The following is a 10,746-nucleotide window of genomic DNA, read 5'->3' as shown; positions in this document are numbered from 1 at the left end:
GTTAGGATCTCATGTCAGAGTCTGAGAGACCAAATATGACATATATATAAAGCAAATATAATGCTTATGACCTTCACTGTTCTTAATTTAAATGTTTGTATAAATCACATCCACAAAGCTTCCTGAGCTGTATGGAATTACCTTCCTAGGCTATGCCTCTCACATTTCTCACAAAACAAATTAAATTACCTCTTTGAGAGAGAGAGCTGTGATCCCTCTCACATCCCTCTGTGTCTGGAAGATGAGTCCCAGCCACAAATGCTGGTTTTTAGCTCCCTCTGAGGATTCCAGTCTCCAGCTGCACTCCTCTGGCAGCAGTTTGAGTTACCAAGGAGCCAGGGGCATCATCTGAGCCACAGCTGAGCCAGTGGGTGCAGAGCAGGAAGGGTTCATAAAGGAAATTGCTTCCTCTTACACAGCCATTCATAAAGGAGTCTGGGGTTTATCCTATAGAGAATTGTGGCCCTCCATGTAAAGTTTTAGCACCAACTGTCAATTCAAACACTCCCATTTAGTTTAAAAAAGAGTTTCAAGAACATTGCTAGCAATGCTACACCCACTGCCTTCTCCAGCTGCGCTAGTAGAGTCCAGCTCAGGGCAGACAGTCAGAAAATCAGGCACCTACAGAATATTTCCATGGTACTCTTTGCTGCCATGTCAGATCACTGTGGATTTTGTTCCCTGACTGAAATACATGGTTTCCTTTTTCATAAGGTATTGACATTTTCCAAAGGAACGAACAATTTTTGTTATTAATTTCATTTCTCTAGAAATGTAAACCCACCCCAAAATGGCTAAAAACACTTTCAAGGGAAAGCTTTGGACCAGCTGGGTTATAACACTCTAGGTTACATATTTGGAATGTTTTCAATCTTTAAAATATTTATTATCATGTTGTTTTCAGAAGGACTTTATCTACAATTATTGCATTGTGCTGAGGGATTGTGTTTAGTGCATTGTGGCTAGGTTGGACGGAAATTAGAGATAGTTCTTAAAAATTACTGTTAGCATTGTGTAAGGAATACGAATTTTGTAACTCAGTGAACGCTTTCATATGTGTGACTCCCATCAATGCTGGTGAAAATTCCTCAAGCTTGAAGCCCTGAGCCTTAAATTGGATTCTAACACATTTCAGTACTCCTGCTTATGCATCCTAAACAACATATGCTGCGACATTAATGAGGCCCTTAATTACAAACAGTATAAATGGACAGAAGAAACATGATTTATACCAAACTCATATAAAGCCCCTTTGTTACATATACAGTGTGGGACCTATAAAACTCCTTATGCATGCTAGTGTTAAACTGATATCTCTGAAAAGATGGTAAGGGTCAAAATAACCTCCTGCTGATACATTTATCATTGTAAAATGCAGATATCTGGTAACTTGACAGATCCAGTGGTGAGATAATAAGGTAGCCTCTTGGTTTAAAATTCAACTAACAAGAAAGCAGGGAAATATTTTGTACTTATTTACTCAAACATTGTGTTTAAATTAGCTGGGTATTGTCTGTCAAAATGCATAAAACAGTACAGTTTGATAGGACTAATCCCTTACACATGATGGATCCAGACTGAGCAAACTGCTTGTGTCATTAGAGCAACGATCCACTACTTGATGAAAGCCAGAGTGAGAGATGAGGTGTTTGTTTTTTTTTTTCACTGAGCCAGGTGATTCCTTGAAGGTGATGTGAAAAAGGTCTCACTTTGGGGTTTCTGTCCAGTGCTGAAGAGTGGTAACAGGTATTATCAGCCACGTCAGTCCTGTCACCTGGTTTTATATTTTGAAATCAAATAGAAGGCAGAATCTTGTGTCTTACGGAATCTGGGCACAAACTGGAAAACACAGAATGTCACAAACATTTCTATGCAACAGATCCACATGGCATTTGTACACCCAGCTGTAGACAGTGCCTGTTGAGGTAACCTGCACACCTGGAGAGACAATAGCCAACACAAAGACTAATGTAATGAAAATAATGAAGAGAGGTCCCCAAAATAAAGCATTGGATCTTTTGGTAAGCGTGCAAGATTAAGTATTTCAACAATAAAATTGCAGGTCTGTGGCAAAGAATATAGATCATGCTTACAGGAGAGGACATTTATCTGACCTAGGAAACAAGGATCTTGTTAAGAACATGGAAATCCTGATGACTTTGAAAATGTGAGTTTGTAGCAAAATAGTGACCACTGAGTGGATTTACATGATCCTTGGACATAACAGCCAGCATCAGACTGGAAGAAAAAGATCATATTTTCTCAGTCTTGGCAAATTAAAATCCCATTTGTGAATATTGTGCCCGTTCCTTGTATCTGCAGAAGAACATCGAAGGGTCAGAAACACTTCAAAGAAGGACAGCACAAATAATTAAAACAGTATCTGAGAGAAAAGCTCTAATTACTCAGCAGTTCTTGGGCTCAAAGCAACAATTAATTCTAGGGAAACCTATGCCCTCTAAACACTGGAATCAAGACTAAATGATTGCAGTAGTTTCTCTTACACTGGGAATTTTATAAAAGCTGCTTTTACACAAAAGGATTGCTTCCTTCTCAGCGACTTCCACTGCAATGTTTGCCAGTTCTGTCTGGAGCAGATGCACAAAGTGATGGAGAACTTTACAGTCCAAAAGAAGATATTTCTAATGCAAAATATCTTCTAAATTTGAGGACACTGAAAAAAAAAATATATTGACTGGCATTTCTTACTCCAAATTCATTGGAGGCTTTCTACCAGCATTACTTTGACAAGAATCCTTGGCCCAGCTGAGTTTTATAGAACAATGTACAATTGCCTACAAAAAGTTCTTGCTCAGAAAGCTGGAGGACTTCATTTTCCTCAGAAGGCTTCAGTTACTTTAGTAAGAATGTTACTGCCTAAAAAATAGCTACAAAAAGGTAAATTTTTTTGCAGTGTGAGCTTCAAAAGTGGAATGAAATTTATTTCCAGTGTTCTCAGGGATGCTCTTTGATACATAGTTTTTAACAAAATTAGCACCCTTCCTTTTGCAGACAGAAAATCTGCCCTCCAAACTATAAACTTTGGGATTGTCCAGGTCTGTCTTTCTTCCACTGCTGCATACTTTTATTCCCAGCAGTTCTTCTCTCCCATTACTGGTTCTAGCTAATACCAGCTTTGGAACTCAGTACTTTTCTTCATCCAGTCTTAATATAAAGCATATATTTAAGATATTAGCACAGGTAACAATTAAAGATTTTCTTATTCTTAAATCTAAATATTTTCTGCTGTTTGGTACAAAGCAATTTTAAGTAGATAAATATATATAAATTGTATGAAAAGCAACACAACTGAAAAATTAGAAGTATAAAAAGCACATGAAATAAAATAATTTATTTCTGATAAAAAAATATATTTCACTAGGGAATATAGATGCAGTTCTACATGTCATTATAATATGTAGAATGTTTGCTCTGCAAGTTTTTACTGTGAAAGAAAATGTGTAGATAAGAGAAATATAAGAAATCATAGTGATGAAAATCTGGTATCACTGAGGTTATTAGCAAAAGTATTTCTGACTCAAATTATGTTAACTTCTACATTTATTGTGCAGTGATAACCTTCCTTTCTTGTGGCCTCTGTTACCTCAAGATTTGAGAACAAAATACTGTTCTGGAACAAGTCTCCTGAGATGGTTCTAATAGACACCTGTACACAATGACTGCCTTTTTTACCTCAGGGTCGAAAGGATTTAATATGTGATAGACAAAATATTTTCTTTAAAGACACTGATACCGTTTGGCCGATTTGGCCGTTGAACTCACCTAGGAATGAACTTTCTGTTTTCCCAGTGATAGGCTGGTTTTGGCAGTGAAAATCCAAGGTTTTCCTGCTTGGACTGCCACCACCTTCAGCCCCGGGAACTGTTGGATATTCACTATTTGATTCAAAGAGTAAAATTCTCAAGCTCATCTTTATTCAGGTCCCAGAAGTGATAGACCCCTTATATCTGTAAAGTGAATATGAGAAGGGAGATACTGATATAGAAAAAAAAGTAGAAGGCTTCAAAGAAAGAAAAAATATTAAATGAGATTCACACACAACTTAGATTTTCTTTATATTAAGTAATACTTATACATCCATTTTCCCTGAGCTTTACTGTATTTAGATTAGTCCCTGAAGCTTTGAAAATATATGAAGGATATTGGTCTCAGAACACAAAGTTATACCTAAATAAGATAATCATAATTATATATATGAAAAAACCCCAACATAACAGATTGGGGACTTTTAAATTTATCAGAGATAATTTTAAATTATTAATTTCATAATGAACCATTAATAATGAATGCAGGAAGTATTACAAAAGCTATCACAGCATGAGACCTTCCAAATTTTACTTACCAGATGTGTTTTATTGATTTGCAGAACTGATAACTCAAATGTTCTAAGGGAGGTATTCGGGGGAAACCATACATACATAAATAAATAATTGCATGTGGGATGAGCAACGTTGCTGAGGAAAGCTTTGTGCACCACAGTCATTTTAATTCCTCCTTTGAAACATGTAGGGCAGAGACATGCAGGACCAGGAGAGCTCTTTTATTGTGCTTGTGGCTTTGGTAGGCACTGGGTTCTATTTCAGGCACCCATCTCAGGAGGAAGAGTTTGTAAAGATATTCCAAGTAGCTCAATTCACCCTTCAGTAATTTTATTAACTTTTCAGGCTGCTGTGCTCACCTGAATCCATTCAGGGACCTATCCAAGGGACCTGATTTCCAGGCTGCCACTCTGCTTATAGATGCTGCAATCAAAAGGGGCTGAGTTGCACAGGAGGTCTGTGTTCACAGCACTGCAGGTCAGAGCATGGCCCAGATTTCCCTGGGAGGTGTCTGTAACACCTCTGCAATGATCCAGCCCCTGTGGAAATCACTGCAGCTTCACCAGTGAGGGTTCCTCAGGTGGAGGACATTTCCCTGATGTCTTACAGAGGTCATTTACGTATTGAAAAATAAGATCTACAGCCAGAGGAAAGCTTCAAGAGCAAAAGTTTAAGAACCTGATCATGGCAGGTGTTGTTAGCTCCCAGTCTTCTCTTACCTTGTCCCCCTATACCCCAAATAGCAGCAGAATGCAATCCATCAGTCTAAGCTGCTTGGAACAGAATCCAAAACATTGTAGGTCACATAGTGACCTACACAAACATAAAATGTCTGAAAAATGTATTGCCTAACAGTGAACTAAGTTTTGTCTCATCAGTATTCAATAATGCCGTCTTGTCATAAAGAAGGTTAAAAATGGAACAAAACCACAAGAAAAGCAAGTGAGCAGAGACAAACATTCAGAAGACATTAAGATTTTTTTTTAGCCCAAACAGCTGTGGCTTTTCTCTGTGACTATTGAATCTCCTTCCTAGTCAAGAAGCTGTTACATGATTCATTCTGCAAATCAAAGTGCGACTTTCTGTGTGGCAGATGAGAAAAACTTGTGCACAGAGCCAGGTAGCTCACAGCCACACCTACCATATATGGATATATTTTAGCAAAGAAAGCCAGCTATCACACAAAAATTGAGAAGTGTAAATCCCCCTGGCACTAACCATAGAAATGCCCCATCAGAACAAACCAATTCACTCTCAGCACTCCTTTGTTTCTTCCTCTCAACTGCCACATTCTGCATTTGTATTTTTCTTCATTAATGGGAAAGAAGATTGTTTGGAACTGAATATTGTTTGGAAGAGAAGCAACATCTGCTGTGATATTTATTCCTCCTATTGTTCTTTATATGAGTGCTACAGGAGCCATTCTCTTTCCCTTCTGTAAGGAGTTCATTAAATCCTGCAGGAATGACGCAGATACTCATCCTATTCCTGAGTGGGAGAGGCCAGGAGGGAGAGAAGAGAAGCAGAGACACAGGGCTCTGGAACACAAGACTTCACAGGAGGGTCAGGTTCACACCTCAAGGTCATACTCGGAGTTCTTGAGCAGGGGGAGGCTCTGAATTTTCCTGTATTCCCACAGGAAAATGAAAGCTCTGAATTCCTTTTCCATAAACTGCCTGAGATGCTCAAGCCAACTTATTACACATTATGAGGTCTTTCAGTGGGAATAAAAAGAGCTATGATGAGATTCCTATGCCTCTTACTCCCTTAAGAAAATATCAAAGAAAGTGGGTAAAGGAAATATTAGTTGTTTAAAATGCATCTTTCTTTTTTTTTTCTCTTTTTATTGAGCGATGAGTCACTTGATATTGCACTGGCAGGAGCCTGGAGGGCACGCTCTATTAGTTTGGGGTTTCTAAAACAGCTTCACTGTCTAGAGAGGCACAAATGCAATGGCGGAGGGACACTGTCTCATCCCAGGAGTCTTTTGGGGGCAGTGTGGGAAGCAGGGCAGTGCTGTGGCCTTTCCCTCCTTTCTGTGTCACCCCTGTGCACTCTCCTGGCATGTACCTGGTTGTGTGGATGCCCCAGGAGCACGGCTGAGTGCTGGACTGGGCAGTGGTGGGTTTACAGCTGGACTCAGTGATCTTGGGAGTCTTTTCCAAGCTAAGTGATTCTATCTGTGGCTCTATGCTGAAGCTGAGAAAAGACCCCTTTGCTTCTGTTGGCAGTAACCCAATAATCCCACGTGAAGGAAATCCAAATATTTCTGCTCCACATTCATAAATGTAGTTACAATAAATGGCTTATACTGCCTAGTTATTAGTTCATTAGCCATGGCTAATGTGAAAGAAGTAACACATTAGCACTCTTCTTTTTTCATAAGGATTTTCTCTCTGGGGGAATCCAAGGTGGAAAAAGTTAGGTATTACCCTCTGTTTCACTGATATGCAAAGGAGGGAAGATATCACTGGGAATCAATATCCCTCATTAAACATATAAATGAGGTGCAAGGACCAGTTATGGAAGGAATTCAAGTGCAGTAACCCAAAAGGGGAGGAGGGATGGAGATGCCTACAAGCTGCAGAACATATGTGTCAGTATCAGTAATATTTACAGATGAAGCTTCGCTAACAGCAAGAAAGGGCACAGGCATGCACATTCTTACAGATTGTGTTGAAGTGGCTTAAGGAGATGTTTTCAGTTTAGGCTAACATGTTCTAATTTGTATCAAAAGAGACTGTAAGTGTCAACAGGGTCATTTGCCACATCCCAGAGAATGAGAAGGGAAGCTCCACTTCACAGAAGGATGATTTTACTCACGGGCATCAATCCCTGAACCCTCCCTACAGAGTTTGTGAGAGCTTGTCTTTGTCCAGGCTGCACAGTTCTGTCATCTGCCATGACCACAATTGTGGACTATCTAACAATGTCAAGGATCCCCTGATTCTGTCTGCCCCCACAACAGGTTAGGCAGGACAGGCTCCCAAGAAACTGCCAGTTTGGGGATACAGAGGAGAGTTCCCAGAGGAGGAGAAATGAAGCTGTGAGGAAGAGACATGGATTGTCTGAGTGTAGCAATTATTCTGCAAGTTCAGAAGCAGCCTGCAAAGTTACAGAGAGTTTCCACTAAGAGTAAGTGGCTGTGGCGGCCCTTGTCCTGGTCCCTGGCAGTCCCTAATGCCACTCTATTGATGCAGATTGATCCTGTATCATAAGACAAAAGATATTTTGGATCCAGAATGCAAACCTTGCAAATCTCTTGCAGATCCCTGGAAGCTGAGGAGACAGCCTGCTGGGATGCCCTTGTGCTGGCTGGGATGCTGTTTGGGCTGTTTTGTGAGGGTTTGGGTGAGGCAGAGGGCTGTGGCAGACAGCTGTGGCTTCCTGAGGAATGTCAGGAATGACACCACATGGACCCTCAGTGCAGAAACCTTCAGTCCTATTTATGCACCTCAGGTCCTGACATGGGCTTGCTGTGTAGAAACAGAAAGGACACCAAAAGCTGAACTGGCCTGAAAATTAAACAAGTACTGGAGCTTTTTGAGTCTGCTTTTATTGGCCAGCACCAATCCACTCTTCTGGGAAGAGCCATTGTCCTTCAAGCTAACCTGGCATCTTAGGCACACCTGAACTCAGTTCTATAATTTAAAGAATCACTTTTAAGGCACAGGAAAAATAGTTAATGCCCAGAATAAATATGTCTGGATTATAAAACCTAAACTGATAGTGAAGAACAATCTTCACACCTATTCCAAAGCTTGGTCATGTTTAAGAAATCTTATTGCTTTTATCTTTGAAATGCATTTCTGTGTTACTGTTTGAGGCTGACAAAACACTGGAATTCATCTATACTGCTGTCAAAAACACACTGTGGTACAAGGAAAAAGAACATGACTGATAGATAAATAGATGCATCACTATCACATTTCTGCCATTATTACCTCAGACAGAAAAGACTGGGGTGGGTCAAGATGCAAAATGGGCTTTAAAAATCTCCTGCGGTTATGGGCTGGTCACCTGTATTTTACCACAAATATCATAACAATTATTCCAGGAGACATTATTCTTCCGTTTAAGTACATGCTCTGGGTGAATGATGTTATCTGTAAAAGCAATAAATTCAGTTATGGCAATAAAATGTAACTAGAGTATTTTTCCGAGACAGAATTGATTTGGGGTAGGTACATTAAACTCATGTGTGAAAAATAGACTCTGGAGTTGCACAACTAAAATTTTTACAGGACCAAGTCTGCAAATAAAGATATCTCCTGACTTAGAGGAGATGAACTTTCTGAAGACTGCACTGAAGCATTTAGGAGTCAATGAACAGGAGGCTAAAGTGATGGGAGCAGAGTGGTATTTTTCATGGGAGGAGGGAGGGGAGGGGAGGGCGGCAGAGCTTTGCGGGCTGCCTGTCATCAGTCAGCATTAATTTCCCATCAGGGTCATGAGTGTGCCGCAGTCATGGGCGGCAGAGCAGCCGCAGAGAGCCACACTCCTGACTCCAGCGCCCTGCTTTGCGACTTCATCTGATGTCCAAGGCCGTGTCGGGGTTAGTGGTTATTTCCCGTCCTGGTGTGGAGCTAATGGCCGTGTTTCAGCATCTCCTGTGCCAGCGGGAGCAGAGCTCTGGGGCTGCGCTGGAGCCTCTTCAGAGAGCGCCGCTTGTCACACGGGCTATCGACACCTTTCCAAATGAGTTCCACTAGAGGAGCTCCTCAACTGCACCGCATCTGTAATTGCAGCAGGCTGTCGGAAAGGATCTGCTTCTACTCGGGTGTTTAAATAAGGATCTGATACTAAAAAACACCTCTGAAATTCCTATCTTTAGTGAAAAAAAGAAAATTCAATATATTATTGTTGTGTTTATGCCTGCTAATACATTTCAATGTTAAAAATTTTTGCACCATAGGAATGCATTCATTAAAAAATAAAAAATGTTTTTTCAAAAAAACCCGCAATTAACTACTTCTTGAAAAACAGTAGCTTAACATAAAAAAAATGTTTGGGGAAGTTTCAAAAAGAACTGATTAAAGAAAAAAAAAAAAAAAACCTCAACAAAGTGTTTCTCAGAAGCTGCTGGGAAACAATCTAGTTACCCCATGCACTTTCTATAACAGGAGAAATCCCAGAATATAACTAGAGAGGGGGAAAAAAAAAAAAAAAAAAAAAAAAAAAGGAACAGCTTTCTCTTAATTTCTCCTATAACACTGTAATCTGTAACCATTTTCCCTGCACACAATAATTGTGTCAGATTCAGAAGAGGTGCCTCTAGTGCCATTTCCCCAAGTCCATCTCTTATATTCTGTTGCACACAGATTTGCAAACTGCCAGTGCCTGTTTTGTGCAGTACATCATCCTGTAGCACATTCAGCAGCACGACTGATACCTCCTGGTGCATCATTTGTTGTTTTATGCCTGCTCTGGGGAGAGCTGTGTGTGCAGGGCTCTGTGTTTTAGTTGTGGGTTTATCTGGTTTGTGAGTAGTTGCTCCAGAAAAGGCAGGAAAACTGGTCAGATCAGAAAGTCTTTTTAAACTGAAATGGCTGGAAATACCACCCAGTGGAAGCTTTGATGCAGTTTAAGGAATATGGGAGGGTATTTCAGATTGTGTTCTGGACCAGACCAAAAACTTGCACCTGTAGGAGTGGGAAGTAAATAACCATACATAGTGCCAAAGAGTCATTTTACTATAGCTCAATAGGTAACATGGATGATCCTGGTTCTGCCACTGAAAAAATGGAGAGAGCTACATTGATCCTCCTGCCAGGTGCATTGCTCCTTCCTCTGCTGTGCCTGGTCTGTTTGGATGAGCAAAAAAAACCCAACCAACCTGAATTCACTTTATGTAAGTTCATTTCTTCTGCTTGCAAAAGCATAAGAAAATCAAGTACCTTTTCCTCAGTTACACTTATTTACAAAACCCATGTTTGTTTTTTTGCAGGACAAGCCCTCATTCACTAAGATAACATGCACATATAATTAACTGTTTTAGCAGCAGCTCCAATCTGTAAGGAGCCTGACATGAACAAAAATACAAAGGATAATACCTATTCACCAAACACAATAAATTACACTCATTTAGCTGGAAAACTCCACTCATGGTTTTCTAGGAAGGAAACTGTACATATGGCAAACAGCAAACTCAGCACCACAAAATAGAAATGGATTGGCAGATACTTAAAACTTACTTCTCTTTTTTATAACCAAGATACAATGTGGTGGCAGGGGGAAGGACAGGAAGATAATCCTGGCACAAGTCAAACAGGAGAAAAGGTTTAAGAGAGGAGAATATTAAATAAACACTACAAGGATTCGAAAACCAGAGACTTCAAGGAAGGCACGTAGCAATGGACTGGGTTAAGGAGTTGTGATCAGCCTTCGGCACCTGCTAAATTTTCCC

The 10,746-nt window shown here is 40.1% G+C and overlaps 1 long non-coding RNA gene across 1 annotated transcript; it reads right to left on the bottom strand.

Moving 5' to 3' along the window:
• Window positions 1–864: 864 nt before the first annotated feature.
• Window positions 865–4,596, bottom strand: LOC131378622 (uncharacterized). Its single transcript, XR_009208218.1, has 3 exons — window positions 4,364–4,596; window positions 3,784–3,968; window positions 865–1,839 (listed from the first exon to the last, which is right to left on the bottom strand). It is a non-coding gene; the product is annotated as an uncharacterized LOC131378622 (long non-coding RNA).
• Between the last annotated feature and the right edge of the window lie 6,150 nt (window positions 4,597–10,746).

The sequence above is a fragment of the Hirundo rustica genome, chromosome 11 (assembly GCF_015227805.2).
Source record: "Hirundo rustica isolate bHirRus1 chromosome 11, bHirRus1.pri.v3, whole genome shotgun sequence".
Lineage (NCBI taxonomy): Eukaryota > Metazoa > Chordata > Aves > Passeriformes > Hirundinidae > Hirundo > Hirundo rustica.
Note: the sequence above shows the minus strand (reverse complement) of the source record. Positions and strands in the feature narration are given on the sequence as shown.